Genomic DNA, 20,863 nt, shown 5'->3' with positions numbered 1-20,863 from the left:
AAATCATCAAAGCAATCAAATCTCATACCAATTCTCTTTGGAATATATGTTCATTAAATCTTTCGAAAACAATGACTTTCTCAAACTCAGTCTTTCAAACAAATATGTTTTCATCTCAGATAGAAGAATAAGACTTTTCATATTAGATAGGAGAATACACACACACACACATTGGGAGTCTTTTACAACCGATATAAACCATGTGAGCTACATGGAGTTCAATGTCTAACCCACGTTGGGGAGAGCTGTCTTACCCTTGCCATCGGAGTAGGACCTTAAATCATCAATCCAAACACTAGTGATCACTATATAAATCAGCCTCAGGCTCACAACCTACGGGGGCTCATAGTTCTAGGGAATTACCAATCTTACTGTACCTCCCGCTCGGTGCTAAAGACTACTCCCAGACTTAGCTCAGATCTTTTCAAACGAAAATCCACAAATAAACAATTCAACAATTCACAACGAGAGCCATCATGCTACCCTTTTTATAATAATCAATAAAAGTGGATTTCTTTTCTCATCTCGGGTTCAAATCAACCCCTTTTTATGACCAAAAGGTCAAAGCTTCATTATCATCTCAATTTATTCAAACACAAAGTGTTTATAACACATGATTTCTCAAAAAAAAATAGCAATCTCAATTAGAGTTCAAAACTCATGTCTCAACATCATATGAAAATTTATCAAGGTTCAAGCTTTACATCATAGACATATATAAATTCCTTCAAAATCTGGAAATTTAGCCATAAGGCACAAAATATCATCATTCTCATATAATTTCACTTCTAAAATATCAAAAAAATCATAATCTAATGATAATCAATATAGGATATAAATTCATGCTTCAAAATCATAGTAAAACATATAAAATCTATAACTTCGTAAAAGAAAGTATTTTTGGGCACAAGAACGAAAGGAATTTCTTGTTGAAAAACTCCACATACCTTAAACTTGAAGCTTTAAATGAACTCTTGACCTTGGGACTCTATTCGTGAAAATAATAAGTGTTTCTTGTAGCCCTCGAAATGGGGATTCTGAATCTTGAAGAATTATTGAAAAATCATGGTTGAATCATGAGATATTTTAATTTTTAGGTTGAAACCCTAATGAATGTTCTTGGTGATTTTGAGAGAAAGTAAACTTATTTTAATGTTGTGGGAGTTCAATCCCGTGTTATAGACATATATAGGGGTGTTTTTTGCACTTGGAAGTGAGGTATGCAGCGCACAACCCATGGCAGACCTTAAGGTATGCGTCGCACACCTTATGGCAGACATTTAAGTGTGCCTCGCACTCCCAATCGTACAAATTTGATTAGGCGGCGCATTTCCCATCACACCCCCTTACTGCCTCTCACAACAATAGGCATAACTTTTCGCTCGAGTATTGAATTTTTGCGAAATTGGTATCGTTGGAAAGATAATTCAATTATCTACAATTTGATAGGTCTTGGGATGAAAAATTCCATGTATATTAAGAGATATTCATGTTTGAAGTTGACCCTTGTAGAATCAAATGTCAAACTTTGGATGAATCAATTGGTCTTAGCTCAACCTTGTTCTAGGTCATTGTTATAAACATTTTCCACCTCTAAACTACTCCATAGACTAGGATAATGATCATGCAACTTGTATTCATATGAGAATCACTTGGATTAGAGCTTAGATACGCAGGAATGACGGTTAGAATTCTAGCACGAAAATATGGGGTATTACATTATCTCCCCCTTGGGAACATTCGTCCTCAAATGTGGATAATTAAACTAAAACACAAAGGAATATTAGTCTTCAAGCTATCATGTGTAACTGATAGAACTGAATCACTAGATCTCAAGAATAATGAGCTACTGAACTGGTCTGCAAGAGCCTGAATTCTCAAGAAAAATAACAATATGGCTAAGATAGAAATAAGAGTGTCAACTTATGAGCAACCATTACTTTGCAATGGATGTGATCTCATAAGAAAGGATGAGAGGTTTATGACATGAAAACTCGACGTATTACAACATCCCCCTCTTGGGATCGCTCGTCCCCGAATGATAATAATTTGATGAAAATACTTGAAAGAGACTGTGATACTACGCAGGATACTTACGAACTGAATCTTGACTTAATATCTAAAACTGAAACTGATGCATGAACTGAGTTGAATTCATAATTTAATTGGACACAAACACATTTCCTCTTGGAATGTACATATGTATAAGACTGCAGATAGTAAGACTAGCTGGAAAATTAAGAATCTATAGGAGCTTATCTCCTTGCTTGCTAAACTAGACTACAGGCTATATGGACTGGATCATACTGACTACCCATACTCAAATGGAGTATTTCTTCAGCACTTTTCTACGAAATTCTATTGACATTAGGGAGCAAAGAATTTTGGGCATTCTCTGAACAAGACATTTGACTAAGAAATTAAAACATTGATATAACTCTATAGCATCGAATATAATTATATAACTCATAAACTAGGATAGGATTGCTAGGCCGTAGGCAATGCAACTTCTTACTTTCAAGCTTAGCACCACTTATCAAATTCTCTCTCAACTATACTATTCCCCTTAAATAGCATACTTATTCGATTCAACGTATAATTCTTATATTGGCACCGCAAAATCTTTCTACTAAGGTCTAAACTAAACTAAGTTCTCTCACCATGATCAAGCCTAACACTAAATCACAAGATACAACATGCCAAACCACAATACTAGTCTAAACCATAAGGTTCAATATTCTATATCTTCTTAGAGATCACACCCTAAGCATAACATGCCTTACCATTTCAATGACTAATTTAAAACTCTTGATATGGATTCACTAGTGCATATTGCATTCATCATCTTACACCCAACATGGCATTCAAGCCTATCATTGAAAATCATATATAACTTTAAGGCAAATACCCGTAAAGGCATACTTCGCATATTCTCTAAACCTTTATCAACAATAATTTTCTTGCACTATTCTTAAAAACATACACATAATTTCTAACTAACCATGACATGTATCAAAGACCTGGCCTCAATCTTACTTCACACTTTAGCCCTAGATAGAAAAGCATAAATAATCTTTCTTAATGAGGGTCGTCAACTCTCTCACATCTAAACCATTGCTTATCCACTATTATCACCACTATCTTAACATAGGAAGAGGTCATCGAAGGGCTAACACATATGAACCAGAAGCACGAAAACTATAATACATAACATTAACACTTATCTTTGTCCTGAGGAATAAAATATCAAAGGCATGGATTCATTAAAGAAATCTAAGTTAAGGACATGCATGATATAATGCGAACTTCACCAGTATCATGAGTTTAAAAACTGGTCATACTCTGAAATATGAGTTTATACTTATCATGAGCTATTCAACATAAGACTGGAGTTCATAGATTCATAAGAGATAACTCGAATCACAGAGTGAAGCTGTTACATGCTTGCTAAAAGCTAAGAATGGGCTTGAGCATGCATGATGGGTATAAGCATAGGCATGTGGCATGGATTTATCACGCAAGTGATGGATTTGGTGTTGTAATGATTGAAATTCAAAGAATACTCTAGAGTAAGAAGGGATCACTATCTCATCATAACTCATTATTAACATGTATCACAATCTAATTCTCAAAACTCGGTTTGGTTCTTCACTAACCATCTCCCCCTTAGGTCAAAGATGGTATTCTAAGTATGATGGTCTACTCCATATCCTCGAGATTAAGCCATGATTTCATCATTCTATTATCTACACATAAATGCTAAACTCACAAGAATAAACTTATTTCAAACTTACCAACATCATTCTGGAACAACCCATCCATATGTCATCCTTAACTTTCTAGCTTCAATAATCATCATCAAAGATTTACACTCTCATTTGCAACCATACCTACATCTCTAATAACATAATATAACCTACCAAGATCACACCTCTATTCTTATATATTTTTTTCCGAACCATGAGAATAATAATCATACTAAAAAGGCTCAACATCTTCAATCATAACTCCTTAACTTAGTTATCAAGAACATCATAAATTATCTAACTAGCCTTTCTCTACCTAGAAACTCAACGTTACTACTAACCCCAAAATATGCAATAATCCTCAAAAAATAATGCAGCCCCATAGCACCTTGGGCACACCTCTACACCATACTTAATTACGAACACATGATCTTACACTCTTGCATACACTGTTCAGGCCTACTAGATCACCTCCATATAACTAGCATCAACAATCGAACCATCAACTGTTCAAACTTAATGTCTAAAGCTAAACATGATTTATAACCCAATCTCACACACAATTCTCACTTAAAACTATAGAACACAGCATTAGGAAACACTAGTACACTAGAACCCCATAAAACAACAATTGATTATAATCATATGGCCTATCTTATTCATAATCTGTTAACATATCCTCCTTCTTCACATCATTACTGTGTACCTATCTTCACACCTAAATTACTTTCATAGCTCTATAAATTTCAACTAAACTTCCTCTTGAAATCTCAGGAAAGCCTAAAGTAACAATACTCAACTACCAAGTACTTCCATCAAAACCTATACTTTCCTAGCATAACAAATTCCATCAATAACTCTTTTCATACCTCAAGCAAACAACAATCCACCTTAACTAATAATCTCATTCTCTAACTTCACTAAACTAACAAACAAGGGTATATCACTTCATTACTAATTCAATCATAAGAAAAAATTCAGCTATACATATTCAATAAATCGCCCTTACCACCATTCTTGCCACTACACTTCTAAACCCACAAGTTTAACTAACACAAGACTTTCAACTAAACATTACTACTTCTGTCTATACACAGAAACCCACACTTTCAACTAACACCAGAACAACAAGATAAACAACAAGTTGCTAGTGAATCAAAATAGGCCTCACACGGCTTCACTAGACTTTGGTTTTATGTTTTGATTGAGAAAATTATATGAATAACAAAGCAACTATGCTAGTGAATCGAAATAGGCCTCACACGACTTCACTAGACTTTGATTTTTCACAAACATAATGATAACAAGATTACGTAATACAAGAGATAGAAACTTGACACAGAATATTTAACGATCTAAGAATACACCTTACTCTGCTTAATTAAATAACTCATAAGAACGAGGGCATAACTTAAATTTGAAGGACTTATAACACACTAGAAGGCTTCTCTCAAGCCACTTTAGGGAAACTTCTGAAACTTCTGCCAGCAAATATAAGAGCATTATCTAGGGAGGAAATTGGAACTTGCCAAATATGTTAACTCAAGAACAGTACATAGATAGAGAAGTATAGATTATCATTATGGATTCTGAGGAGAAATTTGAAAGCATACCTGACTCGGGCTTAGTGCACGATTTCTACAGGCTTGATAAAGCACTTCAAATTTTGAAACTTAAAAGTACTAATAGGATACTTTTATAGCTCTCTTACAATTCCATAACTATCTATGGAGAATTAAGCTTAACTATTTTTGATACCTTGGAAATAAGGCAGAGATGGCCTGACTAGATTAAGATAAGAATCTGTATAAGTTTGTTGGAGAACTTTTCTATAGCATGATTTAAGACTTGAAAGAACGGAGACATTTCCTACATACCCTGTAGCCTCTCGAAAAAAAGTAGAGACGTCTCTATACCGTTCCGCAAGACTCTACTAGACACGGCTTCATACACACCCTAGGACACTTGAACTCTATGCTCTGATACCAAGTTTGTAACGCCTTAAAATTGGGTCCCGAGACATCACACGGTGCTTAGGATCACAAGTGACCCCAAGCTAACCCTTCTACTGGCATAACTCATAAGCAACTGAACAAAAAGTATAAATCTATCCAAATCTGCGAAAAATAACTTTTTTCTGAATATGATAGATACAAAACTAAATTTATAAGATTACAACTCTGCTTTTACAACCAAAACTGAAATGGAATACATCAACTTCTACTGACTGTCTATGAAGCCTCTACTAGTACTGACTATAAGTAGATGGGTCATGACTCCCGACTATCCCAACTCAATAAGGCTGGATAAAGAAAATACAATACTTCTCGAACTTATAACTAACTCAAGCCCTTGAATCAAAAGGACTTATCACCTACTGATTGGATGCCGTAAACTAACTGAATCTAAAGAAGTACACTATACCTTGTACCTACATTCCGAGAAAATGTAGCCCACATACGAATATATGGGCCAGTACCATGGAAACATACCGAGCATATGGAGGTGCAATGCATATGTAAAATAATATCTTAATATCATCACAATTTATAAAATTATGCATGCTGATATAAATGACTCACTTAACTCGAATTAAAATCATCATAATCATAAGAGAGTAAAATATATCGGGTGAAACATGTGAGTCATCATAATAAATCTCAATTCACTTCTATCTCGATTCCAAGTCATCAAAGCAATCAAATCTCATAACAATTCTCTTTGAAATATATGTTCATTAAATCTTTTGAAAATAATGACTTTCTCAAACTTAGGCTTTCAAACAAATATGTTTTCATCTCAGATAGAAGAATAAGACTTTTCATATTAGATTGGAGAATACATACACACACATTTGGAGTCTCTTACAACCGATATAAATCATGTGAGCTACATGGAGTCCAACGTCTAACCCACATTGGGGAGAGCTGTCCTATCCTTTCCATCGAAGTAGGACCTTAAATCATCAATCCAAACACTAGTGATCACTATATAAATCAGCCTCAGGCTCACAACCTATGGGGGCACGTAGTTCTAGGGAAGTACCAATCCTGCTATACCTCCCGTTCGGTGCTAAAGACTACTCCCGGACTTAGCTCAGATCTTTTCAAAAGAAAATCCACAAATAAATAATTCAATAATTCACAACGAGAGCCATCATGCTTCCCTTTTAATAATAATCAATAAAAGTGGATTTCTTTTCTCATCTCGGGTTCAAATCAACCCCTTTTTACGACCAAAAGGTCAAAGCTTCATTATCATCTCAATTCATTCGAACACAAAGTGTTTATAACACATGATTTCTCAAAAAAAGAAACAACAATCTCAATTAGAGTTCAAAACTCATGTCTCAACATCATATGAAAATTTATCAAGGTTCAAGCTTTACATCATAAACATATATAAATTCCGTCAAAATCTGGAAATTTAGCCATAAGGCACAAAATATCATCAGTTTCATATAATTTCACTTTTAAAATATCAAAAACATCATAATCTAATGATAATCAATATTAGATATAAATTCATGCTTCAAAATCATAGTAAAACATATAAAATCTATAACTTCGTAAAAGAAAGTATTTTTGGGCACAAGAACGAAAGGGTGTTCTTGTTGGAAAACCCCACATACCTTAAACTTGAAGCTTTGAATGAACTTTTGACCTTGGGACTCTATTCGTGAAAATAATGAGTGTTTCTTGTATGCCTGAGAATGGGGATTCCAAATCTTAAAGAATATTGAAAACTCATGGTTGAATCTTGAGATATTTTAATTTTTAGATTGAAACCCTAATCAATGTTCTTGGTGACTTTGAGAGAAAGTAAACTTATTTTAATGTTGTGGGAGTTTAATCCCGTGTTATAGACATATATAGGGGTGTTTTTTGCACTTGGAAGTGAGGTATGCAGCGCACAACCCATGGCAGACCTTAAGGTATGCGTCGCACACCTTATGGCAGACATTTAAGTGTGCCTCGCACTCCCAATCGTACAAATTTGATTAGGCGGCGCATTTCCCATCACACACCCTTACTGCCTCTCACAACAATGGGCATAACTTTTCGCTCGAGTATCGAATTTTTGCGAAATTGGTATCGTTGGAAATATTATTCAATTATCTACAATTTAATAGGTCTTGGGATGAAAAATTCCATGTATATTAAGAGATATTCATGCTTGAAGTTGACCCTTGTAGAATCGAATGTCAAACTTTGGATGAATCAATTGGTCTTAGCTCAACCTTGTTCTAGGTCATTGCTATAAACATTTTCCACCTCTAAACTACTCCATAGACTAGGATAATGATCATGCAACTTTTATTCACATGAGAATCACTTGTATTAGAGCTTAGACGCGCAGGAACGACTGTTAGAATTCTAGCACGAAAATACGGGGTATTACATCACCCATAACTGATTTCAATCAGATTTAATATTGTTACTTGCTCGAGACTACTGTAAACTAATCCCTTTTTTTACTTTCCAGTGATACCAATAGACTTAAACTATTGATACCTACAAACCACGTGTTCCCTTGGAATTCAACCCCAACCTTAGTTGATAACTATATCTTGACATCGACCGTATCATCACCTAAAAGGAGGTATTTCTTGGACATTATCAAGGATTTAACAACAAATGAAAATCTTTATACTTAATCTTTGAGTAAATCTTTACAAAGCTCGACTCAAGCGTGCTAAACTTTAAGCATAAAGAGATTTGGATCATAATCTTTGAAAGGGTTTATGCCGCTACCATGAGATTCTTCCATTGAAAACACTATGAAGGAAAAAGAAATATTAAGTATTTATAGTAGTGTAAAATTAAGAATAGAATTTGATTGGACCAGGTGTAATTTCTGGTACGTTATGCACCTGCACAGTTATTGAACTAGCAAATAAAACTATGCAAAGATGTGATAGTTGTACCTAGGCAAAATGTGCAAGGGGTCTGTTCCTCCAATATATTCTTGTCATTTTTCTAAACATGAGACAACACTTAAGGAATATTGTAATGAATACCCTAAAGTAATGGTGGAATAAAAATGATAGAATTGGATAGGTAATGAAAATCTATATATTAACATAAAGTAGAAACATAACCCAACTGATGTGGCATGCTTGATTGATCAAGGATTGCCTTTATTTTTTTCCTTCAATTTTTAATTTCTTTTTTTTTCTTCTAATTATCCCATTTCATTAAATATCCTTCAAGTTTTGAAATTGGATCAAGAATACCCTTTGTTTACATATTGGCCTAGAAATACCCTTCCGTCCACCTTTTTGGATCAAATATACCCTTATAACTAATAGAATTTTTTTAAACCATAATTAGAAATTCTTTTAAACACATGGCACCTTTCTATTGGTTGTAAATTAAATTAATTAAAATATTAAATTAAATTCAGATTCAACTAAAATTCCGACATGCACTCAGAGGCACCCTGCAAGAATTTGGCTAGGCCAAAATCAGCAACATGATCTTTATAATCAAAATCCAGCAGGATATTATTGGACTTACCAACCCTATGAATAATTGAAGGCGAACAATCATGGTGCAAATAACACAATCCTTTTGCTGCTTCTACAGCAATACGGTACCTCGTCTCCCACTTCAAATGTGCACCTTTTGCACCATGTAACATTTCACCTAAGCTCTCATTCGACATGTACTCATACATCAACAAGTTTATGCCTTTGTTATAGACATATCCTAGTAAACATACGATGTTCCTGTGCCTTGTCCTTCCTAATGTTTGGATTTTAGCAGAGAAACTATGATCATGGTATCTGATTCCTCAGCCTACTAGTTTCTTAATTGCAATGTCGATGCCACTTGACATCGACCTTCGATACACTATGCCAGCTCCGCCTTTCCCAATTACGTTCTCCTCTTTCAAACACTCCAAAACATCATCAGCTCTGAAATTAAGTTTCTGGAATTCTGTTAACTTCCAAAATTTTAAATTCTCAAACTTTTCCTTCTTGATGAACAACACAGTAACTGCCAACAACAGTGACTAAGATGATTATTGTAATCACCAACTGGGTAGTTGTAAACTTCCCAGAATGGATTTTTTAGCAGCTGTGTGGCAAATTGGAAGCCGACGGTCAAAAAGTAGCTCGAGGGTAAAAGAGTTTCAGGTTTCCTTCAAAAGACCAACCGCTGAAGAACTTTAACTGTCCATTGATCGGTCTCCTTATAGAAAGATCATTCTAAGAAAGATCCTTAACTGTTAAACCATTTATCCGTCCAATTTTCCCAGGAATGGCATCATTCAGTTGGTTTCTTGACAAGTTGAGCACGTTCAAGATTTTTAATTTGGTGATTTCTTTTGGTACTTCACCAACAAGTTGGTTTTTGCTCAAGTCAACCAATGTTAGTTCTGAACATAGAGCAATTGAACTCAGGATTTCACCTGTTAAACTGTTGCCACTCAAGTCGATAGTCAGGAGCTTTTATAAATTTGCAATTTCTTTAGGAGTTTTATCAGATAATATGTTCATATCAAGTGACAGAGTCACTAGCTTCTTCAAGCTCCCTATTGATGGAGGAATGGTCCCAATATCCAGTTGTTGGAAAGTACAAGTTTAGTGAGATTATTCGCGTTAATCTCTGTTGGCAGCTGACCAGTGAAATAGTTGTTATCAAGTTCAAGAATATTCAGTGCAGGTAACTTGAAAAAAACAGCTGGAATATTAACATTTAGGTAATTCTTCCGAACGCGAATTCAGGTTTGGGTCAGACATTTTAATTGAATCTGAGTTTAATTTACTATTTTAATTAATTTAATTTACGACTAATAGAAAAGTGTCACGTGTTTAAAAGATTTATGATTATGGTTTAAAAAATTCTATTAGTTATAAGGATATATTTGACCCAATAAGGTGGATGGAAGGGTATTTCTGGACCAATAGATAAGCGACAGGTATTATTGGATCAATTTCAATACTTGAAGGGTATTTTTGACCCTTTTTCGATTAAAAATTACTACCCAAATAAACCCACTAATTAAAGCCAGTATTTTTTTTTTCAAATTGAAACCCATTAATTTCTCTGAAATTGTGTTTTATTCCTTCAGAATAGTTTGTTATCCCTTCGATCACCAGAAAAAACTAATTGAATTCTTTAATTCTCTACTTTCTTTTTCACGGGAAAATAAATTTTGCTCAGTATCCATTACGGTGAAATTTTTTATTTAAATAAAGTATGATATTTCTCATTCTTTGCATCCTTCATTTATTCAATAGGAAAAATTATTTTAGATTGTGTTTCCGTTACATGTCGTCGTTAAATTTCCATTTTTTAGTTATTTCACTTTACTTTCTTGCAGATTAGATCAGGAAGTGAGGAGAAACATATTTTTCTATAATCGGAGTAAAAGTTCAACCACTATGATCGGTACTTGATAATGCTTTCTTCTCCCCCTTTTCTTCTAAATCAATTTCCTTGGGTCAACACTAACTACTTTGTTTTAATTATTGTACGTAATTGTAGTCTAAATATGAAGTTAGTTTAATTTATACTAATTGACTATCTGTCATTACTGTTCAATTGGAATTTTTATGCTTTTACATTCGTTTCTTTTTTTTCTGAATTACTTTGATTTATTTTTTCTTGAGTGGAGGGAGTATCATGAATAACCTCTCTATCTATGAGGTAGTAATAAGGATTGCATTCACTCAACTCTCTCCAAACATCACTGTATGGGACTATACTAGGTATGTTGTTGTTCATTAGATTAATTTTATTACTCTCAAATTTATTTTTCATAGTGAATGTTCATCTAACTTTTTCACATAGATAATGTTATTGAGGCAAGATGTTTGTTTAGTCGTTCGTTGTATTTATTTGTTAAACTTCTTGCTTGATTTCAAGTCAGAATTTTGGCATCTGTAAGTACTCATCTCGGTCAAATAATTATATTAACATTGATAGCTTGTACGAAATCATCTGTAAATAATGTTTGAGGTGTACCTTATCCAATGCGTAGAACATATGCACCACTACTTATGGTCATAATTTCTCCTCCATGACAACATATCATAGATCTATGAGGTAAATACTCGAATAAAAAAATTAATTCTCTTTAGAGTATGATTTATAAGTTATTAAAACCATCTACTAAGACCATGGTTTCTGCATCCTCTTAGTTTAAGAGTTTTCGAGACGAGGTGATTTTCAGGGTGAGAAGGGCATACTTGCTTTTTGTCTTTGACATATCTTCAAGAAATTGATGCTCTCTGATTTGCAGGTTATTGAAATTTATTAGTAAATCGTATGTTTTCTCTATTTTTATGAGTTTTCTTGAATTCAGAATCTATATGCTAAAGTTGCTTGTATTCTTCACTTCAATTTAGGACATATTTCAATAAATTTCAAAGAATTGTAATGTACATATTTTATTGCATATTTTTTCTTTAATAGAGTAGTAAATAATTTGCAGACTACAGTATAATAAACTAGGGTTCGTTTGCTTATTGGTTAAAATTCTGTAGGTATTAATAGTGCAAGATTACATGATGTCACTGTTTCTAGATAAGTGAGATTGAAAGGTGTGTTTTTGTTCATTAGTATTAATTAAGTTGTAAGTGGGCAGACCATTAGATTTGGAGATTAGAGGTTCTCCTACGTTTTTTTTTCTGTTTGAAACTATATGAACATGTTTTAAAAGTCACGATAGATCATTATTTGCTATTGTATCAACATGACCATTTTTAGGAGGCAACTTACTTATTTTAGTGCAACTTTTGTATCTCCTCCAAAAGAGAAAAGACCATTTCCTATCTAAAGAGTATATTGACACATTTTCTTTTGATCATTTACTTATTGAACAATGAAAATCATATTAAACTTCATACTGAATAGTGATCTTTAAAATTGATCATTTACTTATGGTCCTTTCTAAAGAGTAGTCAACTTTGATTTTTGTGTACTTATGGACTTACTATATTTTCTTACGGCAATTATTTTGTATCCGTTGTGCAGACGATTGTTTTTTATGCTCAATGTAGCTCCGGGATAGATTGTTGAATTTGTGATTTTCTTCAATGCCGTGCAGGAGAATGTCAAATTCAGATAAGCCATGGGAATCAAATTTCCTAAAAACAGGCTTAAATAAAAGTTTGGATGCCTATAGAAATAAAATAAAATGTATGGGAAGGGATGAACTAAATATACATGACCAAGTTTCTAAGCACCTGTCTAGAATAATAGAGGTGTGTGGTGCATAACATCCAAAAAATTCAGTAGCTGATACAAAAATAACTGTTGAATATAAGATGCAAAGGGAATAACAACTCTTTGTTGAAAGAGTATATGAATGTTTCCCCTAAGTGCCTATTATTATATCTTATCTTGTAGGTGTTGAGCATTATAAAGGGGATAAGAGATGACAATTCTCTCTTGCTTGGCCTAAGTCCCGAGTATGCTCGCCCAGATTGGATGATTCTTCAAGCGCTTCCTATACACCGCCACCTATTTGGCTTTCTATGATGATGGATACTTCATTAAGGTATTTATTTCTTATTGAGGTTGAAAGCTTAATTCACTATTGTTGAGAGTTTTGCTTTATTTGTACTTTCTCATGTTCCTTCCATAAAATTATATAAAGTTGTGTCAATATGTGTATTATCTTTTTCTTATAATTAAATGTAGGATGATTAGAAAATCAATCAGTTATGATTATTCGTCACAATTAGAAGTTGAAGAGACGGGAAAGAATTGGGACACCGACACACATTATTTTAAAGTTTGCACAGTTATCACATTTTTATGTAGCTGTATTTTTTATAATGATAGTTTGATGCTCCGCACTCTAGTTTCAACTATTGACATTGATCAATTGGGAGTCCCATGAAGTATTTCTTTGAATCTCACTTACCCAGAAGCGGTGACATCTTAAAATATTGAAGTTATTTGTGGCACACAACTACTAGACTGAAGAAGTATACCCATACTCGCATTTCAATATGCAAAATAGCTATTCCATACTCGCGTTTCAATATGCAAAATAGCTATTTAATTTCTAATACTTTATTGATCAATTGTATTATATTAAAAAGTTATGTTATTGTTAGGACAATACTAAAAATTTATTATTCCTTTAGTGTGGTATTGCATAACTTTATTGTCATGGCATGTGTGCATTAAGTTACATTGATGGATGTCACGATCCAACTCATCAGATTGTATTGGGCATCAACCTATACCTACACTAGATAGGAGAATCCTGAATAACCCACTATTCAATCAATGCAGAAATAATACAATATTTACTTTGTCAATTTATTTCTGTCATATGAATAACTAATCAACAATTTAAATATGATTGTTTGATCCATTCTTTCCTTACTTATTTTAGTACATATGAAACATAAAATAAATGTGAAAAATAACAAGAAACTCCCTAGAACCTAATTTAAATTGGTACAAGAGCACTAGACACAGAATAGGAACATCCATGATACAACGTTCATGCAAAGTAGAAATAGTAGGAGCTGCTACTGAGTGATCGACATCGCTGATATAGAAACTCCAACTAACTTGCACCATGATTATAGCTCCAAATAAAGATATAGTAAGTGTAGCATCAGTACAATCACATGTACTGGTAAGCATCATCAGCTGATCAAGATTAGATACAATTTACACCAATAATAAATACAAAGAGATCATAATATTAAGTAATGTTTAAGTTCTAACTTCCCAAACATGGAATCTCTAACACCCCACTTTAGCATTCCTGTTATCTACCTGCCATTTAAATTTTCACATATCTTTGTTCCTTGACTAACCATTTCAACCTATACCTCTTCTTCCCCTACCGAATTGTTCCTGTGGTACCTAAAATTCTTAATGTACGTTAACCCCCAAATTCTCTCAGTAATTACTATCTTCGATATCACTATGCCACACCACTATAAAATTAAAATTCTACCCAAATATATTCTATAGTAACTAGTTCTCTCAGGAAATCATGGATTTTCACCTCTCACTCAGTCTATACAAGGGATTAACGTACATCTATAATGTCTTCCAGCACTTACCATAACAAAAACATATATAAGAACACATATAAAAATAATGTGACATTCAAGACACATAAATAAATGCATGTACGTAAATCTGTGCACCATCTCCTGTTATATTTTCTTGAAAACCTCATCACCATTATCAATATCATATCACAAACATATTGTATTCATATAGGCGTGGTACCCAGCCCATATCACAGAAGCTCATATTCATACTACCATGGTACCTGACCTATATAACAACACATCATATTTGTACCGATGTGGTACCCGATCTATTATCTTAACACATCAACACCGTGCAAATAAAATGCAGTACAATCAATAAATCACAAGTCAATGCTGTAAGAAAATCATGGATGTCAAGTTCACAACAAACATAAAGACAAGGAAGTCTAAGTGTTATAACAAACCATAGCTCATATTAAACATGGACCTTAATTTATACATATGTATTCCCAACCATCATATACCACATACCTCTGTGGATTGTTAAAATCCAAATTCACGCTATCACCACTTTCTCTCTGCCCATATTCCAACTTTACATTTTTCACATTATTCTCTATATTTTCGTAGTAACTTTTAATAGGATACCTATCTTTACTTCACAACATTTACTCATTTATGTTCACTCGTCAGTTGAAAGATTCAATTATGATAGTTACTTGTCTGGGATTATCCTACCTCACCCTCGAGCCACTTTCTCAATGCTATTGGAACATCCTTTGCCATTATATCTAATCGAGTCACCTCAATATTTTTTTAATATCCTTCACTAGACATCTAACAATCCATTAATCTAAATGTCTTGGAAGACAATAAACTAAATACCTTTGCCCACCATCTAATGATCCTCTATTATGATCAAACATTAATGTAATAAAGAGTCTAACAACATATTTGAGCCTAACCAAATTTTAAACGTGTCTATTCATTTAACTCCTTACTTAAAAACCTAATGCATGATACTCCCGACATCATCACTGATGTTAGATCCATCTAGCCCAAGTCTAGTTGATACAAATTATACCATAACTTCCTTTTAGATGAGAAATACTTCTATAGAGCGGAGTGAGTTGTCCTTTCTTTGGTAAACATATTCTCATATGAGGTTTCTTCTAGATGCATCTCAAAACTGTCATATGAATCTTGACCTTTGAAATCTCATGGTTGTAGAGATGGGGATTTTCAGAATATTTGGGGAGGAGGGGTGAAGGAGCGACCTAGGGAGATAAAGAGAAAGAGGGTTTTTATAAATTTCTTGATTAGGTTACTGTTGTCTACGGCTATAGCGATTATAGACAGTTTAGCCCTAACCCATTTTGGGTCTCTTGGCCCAATTTTTTTGGGCCTCATTTTTCTATCCCGATTTAATTTTTGTAAAAATTACATATATAGTGACATGTTTACTGGTATTTACCAAAAATCTCATCTATTTTCAAAATTTCAAAAAATTCCAACTTTTAGCCTTTGAGAATACATTTAACTTATATTAGATACATGAAATAATTAAACTAATTAGCATGTTTTAAGGGTTGTAATGGCTAAACTTGTATTAATACAATAATTAACCTAACTAATTATGGTAAAGGAGCAATAATTCCACAAAAAAAAATTTAATTAGTTTTTTATTCCATTTTTAAAACAAAATCCTTTCCATAATCAGTTTTCAAATCTCAAATTATTCATACGCTCTTTTTTTCTTAATTTTGTTTGAGATAATTGCAATACATATTTCAGTGTTATTATGTCATTCTGGCATTTAAATTAACGATGTAAGGTGTGGGAGTTATAAGAGAGATGGAATCGTTGTTAGTGAACACGTATGTTATGATAAACTGCTTTCAACAATTGTTGTAGAACTGGAAATTGACAAAAGAAGAAAAAAATTGAGGCTCATTACATAGTTGATGGTAATACGACACCGTTGTTGATTCGTAATGCAATTGAGCATTCCTTCAACTTCTATGAGAAAAGATCAAACAAGAAAAGGTATGTATCTTATTTAACGTATTAGTTTCTGTTAATTGTCTCTAGTTTAATGAATTATGTATCTAACTTTAAATTGATAAGTTTTTGACGTAACTCTTTTTAGTTATGTTAATATGGCCGAGATACATATTTTTTTGGGTTCATGATACATTTTTCGTGTCCTTGTATGTGTGGTGCTATATTTGAGAATAATTATGTATCTTGTGATGTTTTAGTTTTAGCTATATAAACATATGAAAGATACATATGAGTATAGTTAAAGATACATATTGTAGATGATTGTGCAGTTTATGTATCGATCATTTTGTTTTCTAGTATGTTAAGAAATATCTTATTTTTATAACATATTCTAAATTTTAGTTTGCATGATTGTAGCTATGTCCTAAGATATCATTCGGAGGATTGTATTTGTCTATTTAAAGCATCCTGTCAGCGGAGGACTGACCTTTTTAAAGTGTCGAGGTAAGTGCTAATAGACAGATTCTTTCATCTGCTACTCGCCATAAGCAAAGCATCTTGTATTTGCCCATCACTTTAACGGAGGTCTAGTATGGACTAGGTTGATTTCAGGTTTCAAAACCACATAATAAACTACCTACCTTACAGTTAAGAGCAGATATGAGATGATTTGCTAATGATAAGAGCATGCTTTAATATTGTTTGCTGATTTTTGATTTATGTTTAGAATTTGTGTATGTTGTTGTTATACAATAGGAACTGTATTGTGCAGCATATTCTTGAACTCTGAGACGAAGGGATTTTGTGTAAGATATTCAGTCAACTTGAGAAGCAGTACTTATTATTAGACTTCAAAAGAGGTGGTAGTCATGTTTTTGAGAGATATATCAAGTCAAAAAAATCTGAAATGATTTCAATAGTTGATGTTCTTCTATCTGATGCAAAAACACTAATTCAACTTGCCAAAGATCCCTTTGGCAATTATGTGATTCAGAAAGCATTAAAATCCACTAAGGTAAGTTGTTGGATCTTCTTTTTTTATCACTATAGTCAAATATCTCTACAGCGCTAGTTGTACAAAAACTTGATTGCTATAGAGGATGCCTGTTATATAAGGGTCCGAATTTAATAGTAAATTAACATGGTTGTAAAAGCTAATTTAAGATTCATTTTCTTTTTGCAGGAATATCGAGAAGAAACATGCCATCAAGCTTTAGCAAGAGTTCTAATGGCACGTAGCTCGGTTCTCGTAAACAACAATCATGAAAACATGTGATCATCAGTATCAAAAATCTAAATCCAATTTTTTTGAGACCTTTGAATATAATCAAGATTCAAGACAATGTAGAGGAAGACAAACTTGTTTCTGTATTTTTTCTATTTATGTTACTTCTGTGTAATCTGTCTCTTTTGTTAGTACTTTGTAACACAAGGGTGAATTTAGGATGATGCAAATCAGTGTAACTGGTACTTTGGTAGAAATATTTTATAAGAGCTTTTGTGTGTAGTACAATTACATTTGTTTATCTATAGTGTTGTCCAATAGCCTGAGATTTTTTTTATATTTTTTACACTTGGGATATGCATTTGGGACAAGAATTTTAATCCTTGTGATCCAAAATTGTGTATCCATTACTTAAAATTTTAATCAAAACATAGTAAAACACTTGTATCAACCATATTTGGTGTTAAAAACATGAAGACAAAGGAAATTAAAAGTGTTATAAATACAATAATCATAGATAGACATTTAACTTTCATCACTTTGTGGGAATACTCCCTAAAATATGACTTAAAGTACAATAGTATATTTTTAACTATGGTGTCCTAGATAACTTACTCACACCTCAAATATTCCACTAAACTCTTAACAACCTCCCACCAATACATACATCAAGCAACTCTGTCCTTAAAGACTTAGAAAGATGAGAGACTTGGAACTACAATAGTTGCTTAACATTTCTAAGCAAATGGACTATTTTCTACTTAGATATTGGAAGTACAAAGCTTCTTACAAGAAAATTGCACCAATACCTCTATTATATTGCAAAGACAAGTGACACTTGATATATTACAAACTAGACCTGCATTCAACTTTCTAAGACCCCAGAACAATTTTAGCAGCCTCTTTGACTACTTGCTCACTCACATAGTTCTTGCGGCACACGGACATATATACTTTTGCTCTTGCAATCAACTTCTCCTCATCTCCTCTATCTTCCTCAAAGTGAAAGAAGCACGTTCACCATAAAGTTCATATCGTGCAGTAAGCTTGGTCACAGAATCAATAATCGATATTATGTCTAGGACTAAACCAAAGCTTCTTCTATAAAACCTGAAATACGAATCAAATGCAGAATGACTACACTAGTAAACTCACATTCAAAACATCAAAGTATTGAAGCAGAAATAGAACACTTCTTTCCAAAGAAGGAAATTGATCTGATTAAGATACATACAAATGCACAAACAGATAACAATTTATACAAGATGATACGATATGTATCTTTAATAATAAAAACATGTACCTTTTGTTTGATTATTTCAATAATAATTAAAAAATACTAGATACATTTAAAAGCATACTCAGGTAACCATATATACAAGATAGTACAATATGTATCTTGGATGAAATAACATGTATCTACTGTAATGTTTATTTCAATAAAAGACAAACAACATGAGATACATATAGATGCATTAAAAGTAGACAACTGATACAAGATTATACAATATGTATCTATAATCTTATAAACATGTATCTCTTGTTATGTTAATTTCAAAACTACTTAAAAAATATGAGATATATATAAAATCATAAACAAAGAACTACATAAACAAAAAAATTCAAAACGTATCATGCATGTCTAAATATGTATCTTAGTCTAATATTCAATAGATTTGAACATACAAATACCTTTGGAAGCTCAATTTTGGAAATAACTTCAACAACTCTTCTTCTCTTAGCGAGAGTTTTACTTCTAAAAGTGTTAGATCCTCTTTTCGTAGAACCATAAATTTCTTTTTTCTTATCCTTCTTGGCATGCTTTTCCTGTAATTTCTTCATAGTATGTGGATCATTTATATGCTTGGATCTATTTTCATCAAAACCAACAGATTCGTAGTCAAAACTACCAGGAACGAAGTTTACAACTTCTTCATATTCTTTGATACTTCCTAATTGAGAGAATCCAAGATTAAAAGATGGTCCCAAATCTCTATTCATAATGTTAATTCAAAATATTATAGATTAAAAAATGATAATCAAAGAATTTGCTCAACAAAAACTCTGAAAAATCGCTTTGTAAACGTAGAGGCAAAATTATTTTTTTTTGAAAAAAAATGTAAAATAAGATTAGAAAAAATTGAATATGATTTTAGGAAAAAAATTTAACTCAATTCAAAGGTTGAATTAGAGGGAGAAATTGGATTGAAACTGTTGCTCCAATTAATTAAAGATGTATCTTAACTTTTAGTAAAAATAGTAAATTTTGGGATATAGGTAATATTTTATAAGTGGGAGAATTTTTAGTAGTTTAGAAACTTAAATTGTTCTTTTAGGTAATTTTTCCTAATTTCATCTCCCATGACCAACCCGACCCTTAAATTAATTAATATCATTCCAAATTACAAATAGGAGGAGAATCCGTTCAAATTTGAGTTGTTTATTGACTCGCTCATTTATTAGCTTAACTCATTAAAAATCGGATTGATATGTAATCTGAATTGATTTTTGAGAAATCTTGTTAAAATATCTTTAAAAAGATTTTTTTTTGTTTAGATTGATATGGTATATATAACCACAATTATAAAAAAAAATTATTCAGTTGTAAAAATTCATAAAAAATTAAATAATGCAATTAAAATTTTGTAAAAAATATACAAATTAGATTATAATCCATTATTTAACCCGTTTTGACCCAAATAAATTTAGATTGGATTAACTCTTAATCCATTTATTATCTTAATCCATTTTAATCCGCCCTATATCCCGACATGTTTACCACTATTTACCTAAAATCACAATTTTTTTTTTATAAAATTTCAAAAAAAATTCTACTTTTTAGACATTGAAGATACATATAATTAACGTTAGATACATATAATAGATACGTTTAATTAGTAAACT

The 20,863-nt window shown here is 32.5% G+C and overlaps 1 pseudogene; it reads right to left on the bottom strand.

Annotated features, from left to right (window-relative positions):
* Positions 1–9,158: 9,158 nt before the first annotated feature.
* Positions 9,159–15,516, bottom strand: LOC124897950 (annotated as a pseudogene).
* Between the last annotated feature and the right edge of the window lie 5,347 nt (positions 15,517–20,863).

Source organism: Capsicum annuum, chromosome 4 (assembly GCF_002878395.1).
Source record: "Capsicum annuum cultivar UCD-10X-F1 chromosome 4, UCD10Xv1.1, whole genome shotgun sequence".
NCBI lineage: Eukaryota > Viridiplantae > Streptophyta > Magnoliopsida > Solanales > Solanaceae > Capsicum > Capsicum annuum.
Note: the sequence above shows the minus strand (reverse complement) of the source record. Positions and strands in the feature narration are given on the sequence as shown.